This window comes from Pristis pectinata, chromosome 28 (genome assembly GCF_009764475.1).
Source record: "Pristis pectinata isolate sPriPec2 chromosome 28, sPriPec2.1.pri, whole genome shotgun sequence".
NCBI classification, from domain to species: Eukaryota; Metazoa; Chordata; class Chondrichthyes; order Rhinopristiformes; family Pristidae; genus Pristis; species Pristis pectinata.
Window position 1 is genome coordinate 10,609,100 of NC_067432.1, and position 17,448 is coordinate 10,626,547.

At 39.7% G+C, this 17,448-nt stretch overlaps 1 long non-coding RNA gene across 1 annotated transcript in view; it reads right to left on the minus strand.

Moving 5' to 3' along the window:
* Nucleotides 1-17,227, minus strand: part of LOC127583905 (uncharacterized) — an 84,202-nt gene extending 66,975 nt beyond the window's left edge. Inside the window, exons 1-2 of the long non-coding RNA XR_007958313.1 lie at nucleotides 17,000-17,227; nucleotides 6,376-6,636 (exon numbers count right to left, since the gene is read on the minus strand). This is a non-coding gene — a long non-coding RNA (uncharacterized LOC127583905). The remainder of the gene's footprint in view (nucleotides 1-6,375; nucleotides 6,637-16,999) is intronic.
* Between the last annotated feature and the right edge of the window lie 221 nt (nucleotides 17,228-17,448).

The following is a 17,448-nucleotide window of genomic DNA, read 5'->3' on the forward strand; positions in this document are numbered from 1 at the left end:
CTAAACATGCCAACCAGAGCAATAAAATGTTGTATTGTCTTCAACAACAAAAAAAATGACAGCTATATTTTGGGAACAATGAATGTGATTACCTTAATCTTCTGGCATTACTACAGTGATGATCCTACATTAAAAGTAGAATAGGTGGCGTACACCACCAAGAAAGGAGGACATTAATTGCTGATGTGCAGCTGAGTGAAATATAAATAAAAGTTACATCAAACCTATGGCAGCTTTGATGGACAAGTTCACAGTTAAATGTGAGTCAAGACTTACAAATAATTGGGAACTGGATCAGTCAAGTGGGATTAACCATCAATGAACCATAGCTGGATTGGGAATGCATTCATTGTTATCCCAACTTCAGATCCAATGGATATGCAACTCATCACACCTTCAGCTTACAGTTCTCTTTTCTAGTTAATATTCCTTCTAGCTCATGGATCCCAGAGACACAGGATCTTATGTGAAAAAGACTAATATTTATAAAGCATGGCACCAATCTGTTAAGAGTAATCTAAAAGGACTTTGCACACAACAGATGACTTATTGGAGAGCAATTGTTTAAGCAAATTAAACGAACATTTTTCAAACTGTTTCTTTTCTAAATGATGTTGATAGAGAGATGAACGTTAACAATGATAATGGGAGAACTCCCTACTTTTCTTCCAGGAATGGAAAAAAATGATTAAACACTGAAAAATTGAAACAGGGCCTTTGATTCTGTTAGCCTTAAAGGGAAAATAAATCTCACAATGCAGCATATTAGATGATTTGAGTATCAAACTAGCTTATGTCTTTATGTTCAAGAGTGGGGTGTGGACACACGAATGTCAGAATCAAGTGGCAAACCACAGCAAGAGTCAGCTTGACAATATTGTACAAGGCTAATAATTCTACGTTTACACAAAACTCTTAGAACGCATTTTTCCCAATGCTTATTGTTGAAATTTACATAAACTGGAAGAACAATAAAATTCAGACTCCAGACAGCTTCACAACTCCTACCCTTCCTTACAAGTGCAGCATTCATCCACATATCAGATGGAAAATTAATTAATCCAGCCACACCAAGCTAAGTGAATCCAGGACATGTTCAGACCTGGTACTTAAATTCACACCTTCCCAGCTGGATTTGGAATGTTCTTATTCCCCAGCTCCCAGGTCACAGTCCTCTCTCCTATTATCCAATTAGTATTCTCCTTGCTTCAGTATCATAAAGCAAGATAGTTCATAAGAAACACATAAAGGGTAGATATTTTGCTTGTTTATTTCTTCTTTGCCAACTTTCATTGAAAACATTGGCCCTTACTCTCCCCAAATTTCAAGCTAAGATTAAGGCCCATTATTTAGTTTATGATATTTAAATTGTTTCTATTTCCCTCAGATTAATTTCCAACATGTGAATTAATTCATCACATCTGAAACTCAAAGAGGAACAGTATCTTTCAACAAAGTGAACAACATGTCCTTGGAGGTGAGGATGACTCACTAATTTCAACATAATATTTCCCTGGGGAAATGGCACCAGAATGGTGCAATATTTCAAAATAGAAAGTTGTATTCCAATATATTTTAATTCATAGGCCAGAAATGAAATAAGTGTGGGTATAATGTTTGGCAATGCATCACGGTAGTGTATTATTGAATCTCTGAGAACAGAAGTGCCAGATTCCATCTGGGTCAATGTTGAAGTAACTGATCTAATCTGGGCAAAAACTGGTGTCAATCCCTCTGTGGAGAGGCCAAAAGAAAAACTATGGTAAAAGTCAGATAGGATGTCCATTCTTGGTTCTATGGTGACAACACCCCTGATATAATGGATAAATGACTGGGCACTAGATGAGGACTAGAAAATTTGTATTGTTTGTCTCAATGCATGCATACATTCACTAGGAACCCACATATTGGCCAATTGATAAGGTACAGAGAACAATATACTGTCATGAAGCTTCAGCAATAACAAAAGAGGACATGGAAAGTACTGAAATGTAAAATTAAATGATTTGGGGATGCAAAAAGAATATTAGTCTTTATATTTGGAATTCTCTAACCTTGATGGCTTTGGATGCTCATTTATTGAGTATAGTCAATAGTGATATCAGAGGATTTTTGGACACAATGAATCAAGGGATGTGCCGATCAAGTTAAAAAGTAAATTTGTGGCATAGCATTAACTAAGATCTTTGCAAATGCCTAAGCAGACTCAAGCAACGAAATGGGCAACTCCTGGTGTTATTTGCCTTCCTCTTGCATTTTTAATTACATTCAAATTTAATTTTGTACTGTAAATCTTCAACATTGACCATTACAGACAAAACTGAAAGAGTAAAATACTTTGATGCTAAGTTGTGGACCTGAAACTTTGTTTCCATTGCCACAGATAATGCAGGATCTGTTAATATTTTCCAGCACTTTATTGCCTAAAGAGCCCTTCTATCCTGTAGTTATACATCACATCATTTTTAATCTGAGCAGTGTTTTCCTCTGACAAAAGCCAGCTGAAGTCTTGAATAAATTTTACATATATATTGTTATTGTTAACAAAATATATCCTATTATAAAACAGAAATACTTGGAATTCAGCAGTAGATTTTAAAAAAATCAAAGCATTTACTGATTATCATAAAGCAAAATTAAGGAGTAAAACTCTCCAGAGAGGTCGAGAGGGAGTGTACTGTTTTATACCAGTCCTACAATGACAGCAGCTGAGGGCAATCACATTTAGTTTAATTTAAATGTGATTGCCATAAGTAAATAGATATATATTTTTTATTTCAGCTCCATTTTGAGGGCATCTTGCTCAAGCTCAGAAATCTCCATCTTCACAAAAATCCAACCACAATTAATCAGTGAATCCAACTTTTGTTCCAACAATTCATTTTAAATATAGTTCATACCTCCACTGATAATACCTTACTCACAGTGAAAAAGACATTTCTGGGTTTTTCCAATTTGGTAACAGCAGCCAAAGAGTGAAGTGAAAAACTGTGCACACAGGAAATAACAGCAGATCTGCCAGTATTGGAAAGAGAGACAACCATGTTGGCTGGTACCCCTCATGGGTCCTTCTTCTGAACATTATCACACTAATTTTCTCTTTCAGAAGACAATAAATCTGCCCTGAACATTGCACTTTTAAATGTTATTTAGACCCAGCTACAGTATACACATCCTTTCAGTGTTTTTTTACTGTAAGTTAGTTTCCTTTCTACCCTTCTTTAAAATGCTAAGCCTGCTGTGAAACATTTTCTTCTTCACTCAATTACAGTGCTCTTCACCTATGAGCAGGGCCAGTGATCAGTATTGAGGTCCCTCTTTATAAAACCAATTGCAACATTCCACATTCAGATGAGTTACTTCAGCATCATTTTTTCTGATGAAAGTTTATGGACCTGAAACATTAGCTTCCTTTCTCTCTCCAAAGATACAAACTGACCCGCTGAACATTTCCAGCTGGTTTTGCTTTTACTTCAGCACAGGACTTCCCTGGTCTGTATGGTACAATGTCACAATGTGATCACATATTCTATTATTTCCCAACATAAAGCTTTTCTTTTTAATTACAGAGTTATCACTTTGCAGATCTAAATCACGGGAAAAGATGTCAGGCAATGCCTCAATGTTTAATGAAGTAGCTTTGTCAACATTTGAGACACTCGACATCCAAGTTTCACAGTGTCATCTGGTATGCGAAACTGGTGGGAAGGTGGATCTTCGTGGAGAACGGGAGCTGCTTCGAAATTTACAATGAAAGCAGGAAAAAAAATCAAAAATCGGCAACTCCACATAAAGCCAGGCAGTGCTTAATCACATACTGCTCTGATAAAATTTCACCTTTACCCCTACTTAAGTGGAGATCATTTAGTCCAGGCCAGAATAATCCTTGGTGAATAAGCACGCCTGGCCCAAGCATTCACCTCTGGCCTGAATCAACTCATTGGGCACCCGACATTCAACCTAACATCCAATTCTGTATATAAACTACATTTCGGCTCAGGTTCAAACGTAACCGAGAGAATGACACTTGCACCTCAGTTACACATCCCACGGATTAACCCAAATCCACCATTTGATTTGGAACAGCTTTTGATCTCAGACGCAATTCTACGTTCGTTCTACACCCAATGTCACTTAAAGGTTACAGTAAGAATGTTTGATCAGCGTGGACCAAGGGTCAAACCTTAATCGCCCATGTGGTTCAGTTGTTGGAAGTCCTACACCAGATACCATTGGGAAAGGCCGTGTTATGGTTATTTTCAACATACAAACTCTCCGAATAATCACAGTAGCGTATTTCAATCTGAAGACTTCAATTGGAAACGCATATTTCAGGTGAAATAAAAGTACCTGGCTAGAGAGGAATAGTTACCCTTCGAAGAGCAATTCGTAAAAGTGCATTCTACCCCCACCAGACACACGGGCCACAGGTGGGTGAACAAACTCACTGTCAAGCAATGGTGGGTTTCAAGGTTATATAGGGGCAGTGTCCATGGGAATGCGTCAGGCAATGCTGCTCACACAACTAACTTCCCTGCCTCAGAGAAATTACGGTGTCCCTCATCAAGAAAGCCCATATACCCATTCCACAGCATGGGGATAGACGGATGGAAAGGTAGATTGTTGAAGCTGAGTCTCCAGTAGATTGGAGTTGGGATAATTAAGAGTAAGGATCGGGATACGAAACCCTGTCAATACTTAGTATGCCCCTCCCCCCCACCCCAACATCTCCCAATATGGATACTTAAACAGGTTCTCTGGTCGCGCAGTGAAGAGATTTGTTTGCCTAGTAAGAGATTTTCAGTCCTATAAATGCGGCTTACGTGGTTCCAGCTTTTGTCATTATGCCACATATTGGTCTGTTTATTCAAAAGTTAGTTGGCGTACACGGAATTTTAAAACTGAATTACTCCAGGGTTTCTCTTCAATCAGAATTCTCCCGGTAAAGAGAACGGAACGGATGCCATCAGTACAACGAATAAATGACAGGTGAGCAGAAAGAGAAATTTTGAATCATTGTCACGATTCAAAATCTGTTTTTTTGGAAGTGGAGTGACTCGGTGTGACCGAATGACCGGGAGAAATTCTGGCCTTTCGCCATTTCCAGGGCAAATTGACCCAGACTCCTGTTGTTTGATGATTTACGGGTTCCAGCTTCGGTGTCAAATGCTCTATTAAAGATTCTTCCCACCTCCCTGACAACCCTGTGAATAACTACTTCAAATGTCAACAACAAAAAACTCCCTGAAATATGTAACCTGGTGACAAATCATTTACATTTCAACTCAATTTTGTACTATCACTTCAGTGAGATGATTTCATGACACGAATTCCATAGTGGTGTTCGACCTTTGGAAACAAAAGTGCTTTAGAACCTTAATGGTTCACTGAATAAATATTTTTATTTATGCATTACATTTTAAAATTTAAAATATTTTGTCATTTTAAGATTGTTTGGTCAGCGGTATATTGCAAGAAGGATGTTTTGTACTCCATTTTAATTTAAAGTAAATGGAAAAAAACTCAAATGTATTTGCTTTGCATAGGCGGTGTATGTCAATCCCAAGTGCCAAATTTCGACTGTAATGGAACGGCGGCGGTGAACTATATTCCTCACTGAACTCGTTAGACATCAGGAGACACTTGGAGGTGGAGGGTTTTCGGGCAGGGGCGTTGGGGGGAGAAAGAGGGCGAAAGTGAGACAGGGCGAGGACGGTTCGTCGCAAAGTGGACATCTCATTAGAATTCAGAACCATGTCACTGGCGGGTTTGAATGGGGAGCTCCCAATGTGGTCCGTCTGTGTTGGAAATGGGAGTGAGGGCCCCCGACAGCCCCCGCCTCCTTCCACGCGAAAATAAAGAAAAGTTAGCGTTATTTCTGCTCCACTTCACCGTTCCTGGATACCTAGAGGCCAACAGCAAACAGCTGCCACCCTTGCCTGAAAAGTGACCAAATTATCGAGAACTTGACCTCTTAAAGGGGCCAACCTAAAACCCAATCAAAAAGTCTGGAATGCTAATCTGCCTGCACATTCCGCGCCGGTTGGGTTTTGAGTGTAATCTAATAAAGGAATGTTTAATCTATTTAAGCCAAATGGCTGTCCTTCGCGAAACCCCTCGCTTTAAACGATCAATGAGAACCCTGAGATTTGCACAACAGATTTTAAGACGTCTAGGCAACGTGCTGCCTTGATGTAATGAGATGAAAGAGGAGGAAAGCGATTTAACATTTTATTCCTGCATAAACTCGGCTGTCTGCTTCGAAATGAGTTCAACTAGCATGACAATTAGCGTTTAAAAAAATCAGCAATAAGTCTCTGCAACGGGGGAATGAAAGCAAGAGTAGTTCATCTTATAGAAAGGGAGATTACTCACGTCGCTTCGCGGCCTGTTTTAATGGTATTGTCTCCAGTCGACCTGATGACTGTGACCACGAGTTTTCTTTTCTGACTCTTTGCATTTGGTCATCTTTTGTTCGCTCTTGCTCTCCTCGAAGCTGTGGAAGTGGATTCTACTTTCGGTTATCTAGCTTTATGATAGATCATCAATACTCATACAGCTAGATAACCAAAGACAGCAGCCAACTTCCGCTCCACATCTCAGGCGGTGGAAGAGGGGTCAAGAAGATTTTTCCATCTGTCATCAAAGAAGGAAGAGAAAATATCAGCAGCGAGCAACTGGCGGCTCCTCGCACCTCTCCCTCTGCGAGCTCGACACACCAGATTCTGCATTTCTACAGGGTCAGAAGGAAGACGCTTAGCACGAACAGATCTTAACATTTTTTTGCATTCAATCCATGATCTGACCTGACTCTCCCACAGCCAAGATTGAACGTTCTGTCTCTCTCACACACCACACTTACACACACACACACACACCCACGCACAAGATCCACTGCTATTCACATGCTAATTGGTCTTTCAGTGGTGACGGAACTACAGCGGCAACCAATCCCTGTTTTCCATCGGCTTTATTCAAATCACAAAGATTTCCCGCTTTTTTTTTGGTTTCAGATATTACCTCCAATTCAAATTGAGTCTGTCACAATTCACTATCTTAACCCTTGGATCTAAAGGGATGTTCGATTAAAACGATACCTCCAAAGGTATAAACATAGCAAGCGCGATTGCCCGAAGAAATTCCACAATTCCAACATTGAGAATATATTCCTAACCAATCAGGAGCCAGGGTCCAGTGGTGGGAGATTTCAAATTAAACACGAACATTTTTTGAATATTAAATTATGTCCTTTCTCTAATCCAACCACATGCACAAGCATTTGTTTTTTTTTACTATTTACAAGCTAATTCTTCAGAACACAATTTAGCAAAACCAGATCTCACTTCTAACAGTAGTTACTTGCCGCAATAAAAATCAAAGCAGATTGACTGTCTCGTGTTCAGGATTGCAAGGAACTAGTCGGGTTCAAACTGGTGCTGAACTAGGCCAACGCACGATTATCGTCTTTCTTGTATTTTTAAAAATATATATTTTATTTAATTGCTGCAATTACATCTTATTCGCATATTTTGTTACTCATAAAATGAAAGTTTGTCGCGAATCTCGGCCGTTCATTTCATTCTTTCTCACGACTTCCCCCCCATGGCAGCAAAAAGTTCCAGGATGGGATTTGCAAATAGACTTTACTGGCAAATGAACAGGCTCATTATACATGGTCTGCAATTAGAGCGCCAGGCTTGGATTCCCAGTAGAATCCCCAGAGCGCGGCTATAAAAGAGCTTACTCAAAAATAAAAATCGTCGAACTACAGTATAAGCCACGAGCCATGTACTCGGTATTCATTTTCATCCTGAGTAATTAGCGTACATTTCTGTCACAAAGTAAACCTGGTCCGTTTATTAACCAGGGACAACATCGACCACAATTTAAGCGGAAAGCAGAAAAGTGCATGGAAATGAAAGACAAAATCGAATGCCTTCAATTCTACCTTATTTGCATATTTCTAGGCTGCATTTTAATAATGAGCTCTACGTCATTTTGGTAAAAAAAAAAATAACCAAACACACTGACCCCGATTCACCTCCAGTATTTTTCTGCTTTTGCCAATTAATCTCCGGTTTCCATCATCGCATGGAAACTAAAACCAAAATGGGGGTAAAGTGGGGATAATAAATACACAAATCTCTGCCAAAATCTATAGCCCGCATTCAGACAGATGTGAAATTGTTGTTTCAAAATTAGTTCATGTGAGAATTAGATATTCCTGTGCACTGTTGTTAAAGTTAATGTGACGTTTAAAGATGGAAGCGGGATTTTTTTTACTGTTGAAATAATTCGAAAATTAAGGCCACAAATGTACTGTATTGGATTTACAGAAAATGTTCACGGTTAATAATGATATGGTCCTGAATATTGGATGATTGGGGTTAACACGGGATTAGTGAAAGAGTGATAGGAATCGCTTAATTTTGTTTCATTTCAAGTCTCGACGACAACAAAACGTCAAATCATCTAAATATAGGTGAGGGATTAATTGCAAACAACCAGGCTGCTTGCGTCACAGCCTTTGTCAACTCTGTCTCTCGTCCCGGTCTTAACCTGGCCAAAAGAATTCTTGAACAGTTTAGGATTCTGTATAAACCCAAAAATGGAAAAGTAGAGATTTCTGAAATTCGTTTGATGTTTGTTTAGAATTACGATATGCAAATAAGCACTTCGAAATCAAATGCATCTATGATATTAGCCTTTGATATATATATACACTGAGAGGACAGGAATAGTTGTTTCAATTTTGTCTGTGGTACATATATAAAATCAACTTCAGAAGTATATAACTTGGTAGATTGATTAATAACCTCATTACATAAGTAACCATATTTTCAATAGGCATTTCCCACAAGAAATGTATGTAAACATTGCATTTATATACAATGAACCAGCTGGAAAGTCAAAGCTTCTTTTGTGTTTTAGTACATTGGGAAAAAAAGAGAAATGAACTCTTTCATTGTCCTTAATCGTTTTTACCACATTTGAGCATCTGTCTTAATCTAAAGTAACGCCTCAGTTTAGTTTGGTGACTGGGATTCTAGATTCTTTTATTATAAGAAACTCTACGCCGCAAAAGAAAAATAAACACACCCAGGTGTAATCATGGAATAATTTTCCGTGAATCCTGCGCAGCAGCTCTATCACACCGCCAGTACTTAAGTTCTTGAGTCTCTTCATTTTAACTTAACTCGTGGAAATACCACAACACTTATAAATGGAAGTTAAAATAAGCAATGTTGTTGAAATTGAGTACATTCTGCATTCTATATTGTTTTACCTTGTACTACCTTAAATGCACTGTGTAATGAATTGATCTTGTATGAACAGTATGCAAGACAAGTTTTTCACTGTACCTCGGTACAAGTGACAATAATAAACCAATTCCAATTCCGATTCCAAATTGAGTACGGCTAAAGAATTTCTCTGTTTTATTTTTGAAGGAAGAGAGATAGAGAACTGGAGTAATTCCCCACCCACCCCACCCACCTTCCTTAGGTTCAGGCCCCAAACTGCAAGTCTTTGAGTACTTTATAGATTGTTCAGTCATCTAACCCAAATAGTTGTTCCAAAAAAAAAGCTTATCTACTCTCGCCTTCAAGTCAGTATTTTGGTAATTATTCCAAAAGTAAGTTTTCTATTTCGAATTGGAGGAATTCAAAAACAATTCTATACATTAAAAATACGTACAAGAAAACTCCTCGGTGTGACGGATCTCCTCAATGACTCTTTTAACACTCCAGTATTATCAGTTCCAATATATCCCACAAAATAAACATGGATTATCACCTTGATAATTTTTTTCATATTTTGATGATCATTTTATTGGAAAGAAAAGAATTCTAACAAAATGATCTTTTTTTTAGAAAGAGTCCATCTGGTTCCTCCAATTACTAAAGATATTTTAATATATTCTGCGGATGACGCCCACTGTTCAAATCCGATTATACTGATTTGTTCCATCGATGTCTAAATCCGCAATCGTTTGCCTCGGATTGTTTGAGACATGGTTTTTAGGAAGGGACGGTTCAACAAAACAGATCGTTCCGATTTAAATTTGTTTTAATGATTCGGGCAGGTGGAAATAATTTGAACCGAATCGTCTGGAACTTTTTGATGCAGTTCCCTTGCGTCGAGACAACGGTCCTGTGGCTATAGGTTAGGATATCCCAGTTACACTTCCTACTGAATATCTTAACCCAAGTTGTGGAGTCGCTTCTGTCTAGAATTGATACACATTGATCTTCTTTAGCAGTGATTTTTTTAAAAATCAGTTTTGAAGCATAATAAAAACTCAAGTTCTTAAAATCGTGGGCTTAACTGAAATTGGTAAGAGCTCTCTCATAAACTCTGCAGTCCCAGTGCCTAATCAAGTAACATAGGGTGATTTAACATATATCAAATAAATAGTCGTTTTCTTTATCGTTTCACCCGAATACCTCGAAACTGCTGTAAACAACTTTGTTCCACCAAAGAAGTCTAAAATACGACACTGAACAGTCAATAAGGGCAAAGCCATGAGATCAGCTGCTAAAATAAAACAGTGTTAGCCTGGATAAACCGAACACCTCATCCATGATCCTTCAAGTTAAACAAATGCACTCTTCCCTGAAGTCAACACTTCTTGAAACAACTTGTACATCCCAACCCACCCAAGGTACTGAAGCAGGACACAGATTGATTTTAGATTACTTTGCGTTCTTTCCAAAGTAAAAGAACCGAACAGTGATGTGTTTTCGCAAATTCAAATAAGACTCTGATGCTCTACAAAAATTAGTATTCGGAATATTTACAGCTGCAGCCTATAAAATGCAACTTTTAACAAAGAGAAACAATGGCAATTTCATAGCTAATTTCAGGCATTTATTTTCATGCGTTTTCTTTGTATTTTTTAAAGTGCACAATTGGAATTCATTCACTTTTTTCACAATTAGAAGATTCTAGTGTGATTTTAAGAAATAATAATTTTTGGTTATTATGTTAAAATCTATTTGAATAGTCAAAGTTTTTATAATCTTTGAGAGCCATGTTGAGGTGCCAAATACTCTTGAATGCAGTCGATCAGATACTGAATGGCTGCTTTAAAAATCAAAAATTTCTATGTATTTTTAATGCCATTCAGTGCAATGTTTTGCAGAAACAGGCGGATATTAAAATTATTAGGATTTTTATTATAACATTTTCAACGTGGCCTTAATCTTTGTTTTTTTTTGCGTTTTGTGATTCAATTAATTTATTCATTAATAGAGACCAACAGGGATTTCTTTTTTCTTTGGAGGGGATGTTCTACCATCAAGACTACAATAGCTTTGTGTGTCACGATGCACGTGTAACATGAATTTTGATCATAATTTACGGGATTTCTATTTGGAGGATAGAAGTGTATTGATATGTAAAAACTGAGGCAATAACATTAAAAACAGTAGAATGTTTTTGCATCCGTGTGTGAAATATGTGCATTGAACAAAGAGAATAAATGAGAAGACTGTACTGGGATTTTGAAATGCTATAACATCCTTAAAATGTTGCTCTCATCAGAGACCATTGCACTGTTTTAGATGAAATTCATATCACAAAAAATCTGGGGGCCGAGTGTTACGTCAGTCAAATCTGGCATGCCAATTGCAGAATAATGTCCAATAAAAATCGATTCATTATGCAACATTTGTTTAAGAAAAGCAAAACTCTGATCTCCTCACTCCGTGCCATATCAAGGGCACCTTATTGTTCAGATAATGAGATGTTTTATTAAATTAATATTCCTTCCAATACCATTGTGAACACACTTCAAAAGTACCTCATTGGCTGCAAAGCGCTTTGGGGTGTTCTGATATCATTAAAGGTGCCATATGAGTGCAAGTCGTTCTTTAATAACAGATAGATTTTTAAGACAATATTACACCATTAGATACTCTAAAAAGGCAGTTATTATATGAAGTAAATTTATTGGAATTTATTTTTCATAAATGGAATTGGGTTGAAGAAAGATATTGTTAGATACATTTTGAGAACATCTAAATTAACATTTAGGATAAAAATATATGCCACGCAAAGTGAGTGCATGTTTTAAGAAAATTCGGATAATTTCTACCGTATGCGTATATGTGTAGAGGTGTGTGTATGTGCACGCCTGTAAAAAGCTGCATTTATCTATATAGACATTCGTATTTTGAGGGTACATAATATTTAAAGACATACAGTTGTATGTGCGCGTGGAGGTGCATATATATGAGGGAATATGCGTAGAGATAATTCATATTCTTTTGCAGATATATAATCTATATTTATGATATGTGCACATATGGATGTCTGTAGAGGTCTATGCATACCATATGTGGTCATGGCATTATCAAGTCCCTTCTGTTATTGGAATATTTACAGCAGTAGAGCATTTTAGCAGACCCACGGTCTACAAACCGAGGGTTGATGCCAGGAAGATATGTTCTAATATTCTTATCCCCTACTCCCGCCTCTCAAAACAGAACTGTTTGATAAAGAATACTTGTGTCATGTTTCACAGCGTCAGGTGTTAAAAGGATTAGCGTTCTACGGGGTTAAATGTCATGACGATTGACATCTTCTTAAGATTGATACCAACTACCGCAGCGCGGGCTGAGTCTGCCCAGTTCCATCTTTGAAAAAAATAGATAACGTTATTCATTTCCAATGTAGAAGCAGATTGTAGTTGTTGCTTGGTCCAAAATCTGAATCATAGGACAACAGAAAAACAGGCACAGGCTCACGGTCTCATTATCTCAACTAAGAGTGCTGGCCCGGGTGCTGCAATTGCTCTGTCCCTATAAGTAAGGTCTGTTTCCAATTAGCCTCGGCGAGGTTTTAACATTTTACCTTAACACAAAATCTATACTTCCTTAGCAATTTTATATAATAGGCCTCTCTGGTGCGGTTAAACTTGAGGAATATCTCCCAGGTGATCCCGTGCACGTTGCACTTTCCATGTAATATTCAATGTGGTGGATGGACAAATAGTTCAAAGAGATCCATTGCACTCCACCTCAACTTAACACGGGCATCTGAAATAAAAATCCCTTTACCTCGGGTTATTTGTTTACAGCAATCCTAACAAGAAATCAGGATTCGCCCCACCGTCAGCAAAGTTTGCATTAAATCCCTGCTATTTCCAAGCAACGAATATTATATATTTGCCAGTGAGTTATTCAGATTTATAAACACATCAGGCGGGAGATAATCAGTTCACATAATCACGTTGAGAAGCAAACACAGTCCCCATTGTACGTACATTACGTCTGACGCACTTTCTTTATAATTATTACAAGTTATTTTTAGTAAAACCTCAAGTAACCCATGCTTTTAAATGCCCTCACTGGTTCTTCTTTTAAGTACGGTAATGCGAGTTCTCCATGCTCCCAACAGCTACTAAATATAAGTAAGGCTTATCAGAAATTGGCTCAAAAACGGTGTTGTCAGTCAGGATTGTGATAATGTGGCATTTCTTCCATTATTTATAGCTGATACTAACAGGGCCAGTTTACTCCCAACGGCCTCTTGTTCATCTTAACTTGGCTGAAATGTAAGCAGTATATAACTATCAATGTGTCTGGCCTGTTCCAATTAACATCCAATTACTATATTGCGCCTGTTGTTCTATTTCAAATCAAATCTTTCACAAAACAAAACATATTTACTGCCCCCCTTTATACTTGTATTAGGTTTGATATCTAGAAGCAGTTACAATATGTAAAAAAAAGTATTAACATAAGGAATGCAAAATCTTTGCCTCAAGAAAAAGATCAAATCACTTACAACAATGCAGCTGAAATTAACATGTAACAAACTGGGGGGGGGGGGGGAGACAGAGAACAAACTAAAATTAGCCATCAAGTAAGGTTGAAATATAACTCACAGTGTACAATAATCCAACAGCAATTAGTTCCAAACGTAGACCTTAAATTCACCCGAACCCCAGCAACGCCTTCATCTCCAAGGCCCGCAGACACTTATACAAAATTATACCTCGATCAAATTGGCGTCAGGCGAATCCCATCCAGGAATGAATTGACCTTCCCTACATGGATTTCCTTTTAGGAATTCCGAAGGTGGAACCAGCTGCAAAGAGACGAGTTGGATAAGTTGGAATAATGCGGTCTGCCCGTCTCTTATAGTGACCACAAGAATGGTCTTTGGAAGGGGTGGGGTGTTGGTGAGTAGTGGCGGGGGTGGGGCTGGTAGTATGGGCAACGAAGGCGACTGCCTTCCCATCTTGTGCACAGACTTGGCCATGAACTGCGGCGTCAGCGTCGAGAAGAATAGAGAGCCGCCGATGACCGTGGCCTTGCCCTAATTCCCCCTCCTCGCCCCCTCCCCCCCCCCAACAGAGTGGAGGGGAAGAAGGGGAGGGAGGGGTGATGAAACAATGAAAAGGTGCCTCACCCGCCTAGTTACCAATAAGTAATGACCTCAGGATGGGTCAAGCAATAGACACCAAGTTTAACGCCGCTTCCTCGGCCTATTACAGGAACACATGTCCAGTCGCTGCTCTAACTTTAAACCTGCCTGTTTAATGCGAGGTCGCTTCCCCTCTTTGGCTCAGATTAATCCCTCAAACTTTAGGCGGAAAGCGCATCGATATTTGCACAGAGGACCCGGCGAAATGGAAGACTCTGTACCAGCCCGGCACAGCTCAGCGCGGCAGCGAGGATTTCGGTGGAAGCTCGCCTTGCACCGGCAAATGGTCGCTCACAAAATATAGATCCTATTCCTTGAGGATACTGATGGCTATATTTCAAATGCCAACGATCGGAGGGGGATGTGGAGAGAGGGGTGGGGGAGGGCTGGCGGGGAGCTTTCTTCGTCGGTCTTGACCTGTACCTACCCGCCGATGTGAGATCTGCCTCTTGCTCTGCGTGTGAAGTCTCTGGCTGCGTCTTTCCAAATCTCTCCAATCTCTAGCCTCAACCTTCCTCTTGCGCAGCCCCGCGCTGACGTCAGCTCCAGCAGTACCCTACAGACTGCAACCACCCAGCACTTGGGTTGTTGGTGAGGTGGGGGGGGGGGGGGGGTTAAGGGGGGGGCGCTTGATGCCGAAATCCCAACACAACAGCAATGACTTCCCACCAAATTCTTCTCCTTAATGATCACCCACAATGAGCCACTATTAAATAAGACAGTTTCTCTCCGCTCACTTGCCCCCGGAATTCGCCTCCCATTGAGTTCAGCTAGCGCTCTCTAACAGTTAACCGTACAGGCAGCAGTCACAGCACACAACGCGGGCAGGTCTATATTCACCTATCTGCAACCGGTTTTACAAATGGCATGGATTTTCTGCCTGTTTTTACAATCCACATTTCCCCTCCTCCCTGACGTAAAATTTTGCAAAAGTCAAAAATTTCGAATCACCATTTTTCCTCAAAGAATGTGATTAAAATATATGTTCCACTGCAAAATCAAATGTCGTGTGTCTAAGGTGATTGAAGCTATTGAAGTACTCGGTTAATGCTAATGGTTTACTTGCTGAGTCTTATAACTCAATTAGATGAATAAAATGACGCCTATAATCCGCGAGGAAAAATCAAGCTCTCTTGTAAACTTTCTTTTTGTATTTAATTGTACTTTGTAATCTGATGAAGGGTCTGAGCTGCCGAATTCAGCTCGCTCTGAATGGAAAGACAAAAGTCTCTCGCCCTCGTCTGGGGTGTGTTGCCAGGGCGGAAGGTTGCCGTCTCCCGCCGTCCACAAACGGGCAGGAGCAGCGGGGAAGGGGCCGTCACATGAACTTGACAGCAGGAGAGACTATCAATCTGATAGCAGACAGCTCAAGTTCATTATCACTCACCATCCCACCGTCTCTGCTCATTTCAGCATCAGTCTCTCTCTCTCTCTCTACCTCTCCCCCTCGCTCCGTCTCTCCCCCCCCCATCTATCTCTCCCTCTTTCCTACCTAAACGGCTCATATTGCGAAATGCTATCCTTGATTTAGTTTGCACTCTTTTTTTGTAAAAAAATATATTCAAAAAATGTAAATACAATTCTACTTTATAAGCGTTATATGGACAGGAAAGATCATGTGAATTATTTTTGAAAAAATCTAATGCATCTTTGCCTGTTTTAAATCAAAAAATGTAAAACCCTTCAGTTTAATATCTAAAGCATTTGTAATCATATTCATTCCAACCAAACTCTTCCTTTTAATATTTTAGTTTCAAACAATTCCTAAGACAATAAGTTTTCTGAGAGTTGATTTTTCCTAATTAATTTCAGTGTCCAACTTGTGCAGTTTGCTTATCACCAATCCCGCGTTTCCTATTGAATTACATTTGCTTCATTACCCCTGAAATAACCACGCCAAACCAACTTTAGCCCCCAACATTTTCTCACACACCAGATTGGAGGAGACGACAGGCTGCTCAATTGCATTTTTTTTCCTTGCCTTCGCCACCGGAGCGGGCGAACGTGTCCTGAAACTCAACAACATCCAAATTCTTTGTTCATATCACATCGGGGTACCCATTGTCCGCCTTCCAAACCAAAGACTTCATTTTTAGCAGCGTTTCAATAAACTCGACATCAAGGCGTTCTGCACACTTCGCCGAACAAAATGATTTATGTACCAGTCCGGTCTGGGCGAGAGAAAGCAGCGTTTTTCACAAAATTCCACAATATTAAAATAACCGCGGTTAATTGGGTCCGCTTACATCAGGTGCGCCGTTCCTCCGGAGAAAAGCAAGTTTAGTAAATTAAAGTAACATTTTTTTAAAGGCGTATTGTTTTAAATAACCTTAGTTCGAATCAAGATCTCGGGCAAGAGAGGGAGGGGGTTGCCTCCGCAATCTGACCATTTTCATCCCGTCCAATCGCCCGTCCAATTAACTAAGTATCTTTGTGTGTGTGTGTGTGTGTGTGTGTGTGTGTGTGTGTGTGTGTGTGTGTGTGTGTGTGTGTGTGTGTGTGTGTGTGTGTGTGTTGCGCGCTTTGGCTTCAATCAAAAGGTTCTTGGGGAGCAGCACTCTGTTACCTTGGGCTGACGGTTCCTACATTCCAATCCAGCCTGCGGTGTGTGTGAGTTGTCTGCCGTTCGCTCTTCTTCTCCTTGGAGGGGGAGGTGCGCTAGTTCTGAGGGAGCCTTTATCACCCTTTTTTTTGCTTTCTCTCTCTCCCTCCCTCTCTCTCTCTCTCTCTCTCTCGCTCTCTCTCGCTCTCCCTCTCTCTCTCTCTCTCTCTCTCTCTCTCTCTCTCTCTCGATCTCTCCACGGGCTCCTGTTCGGAAACAGGGTTGGCGAAAGAATGATGAGCGTTGAGGAAGAACAGGAGATGTCACACAGGCATTTCTGGATGTGTCACTGGGGGGCAAAGCCTACTCACGTCGCCTCTACGTCACCTACAAAGTGCACCAACCACTTCATTCTCTCCTTAATTCTGCGCAATTATTCCAAAGGACCTCGTGCGCCGATTGCAACAGCAACC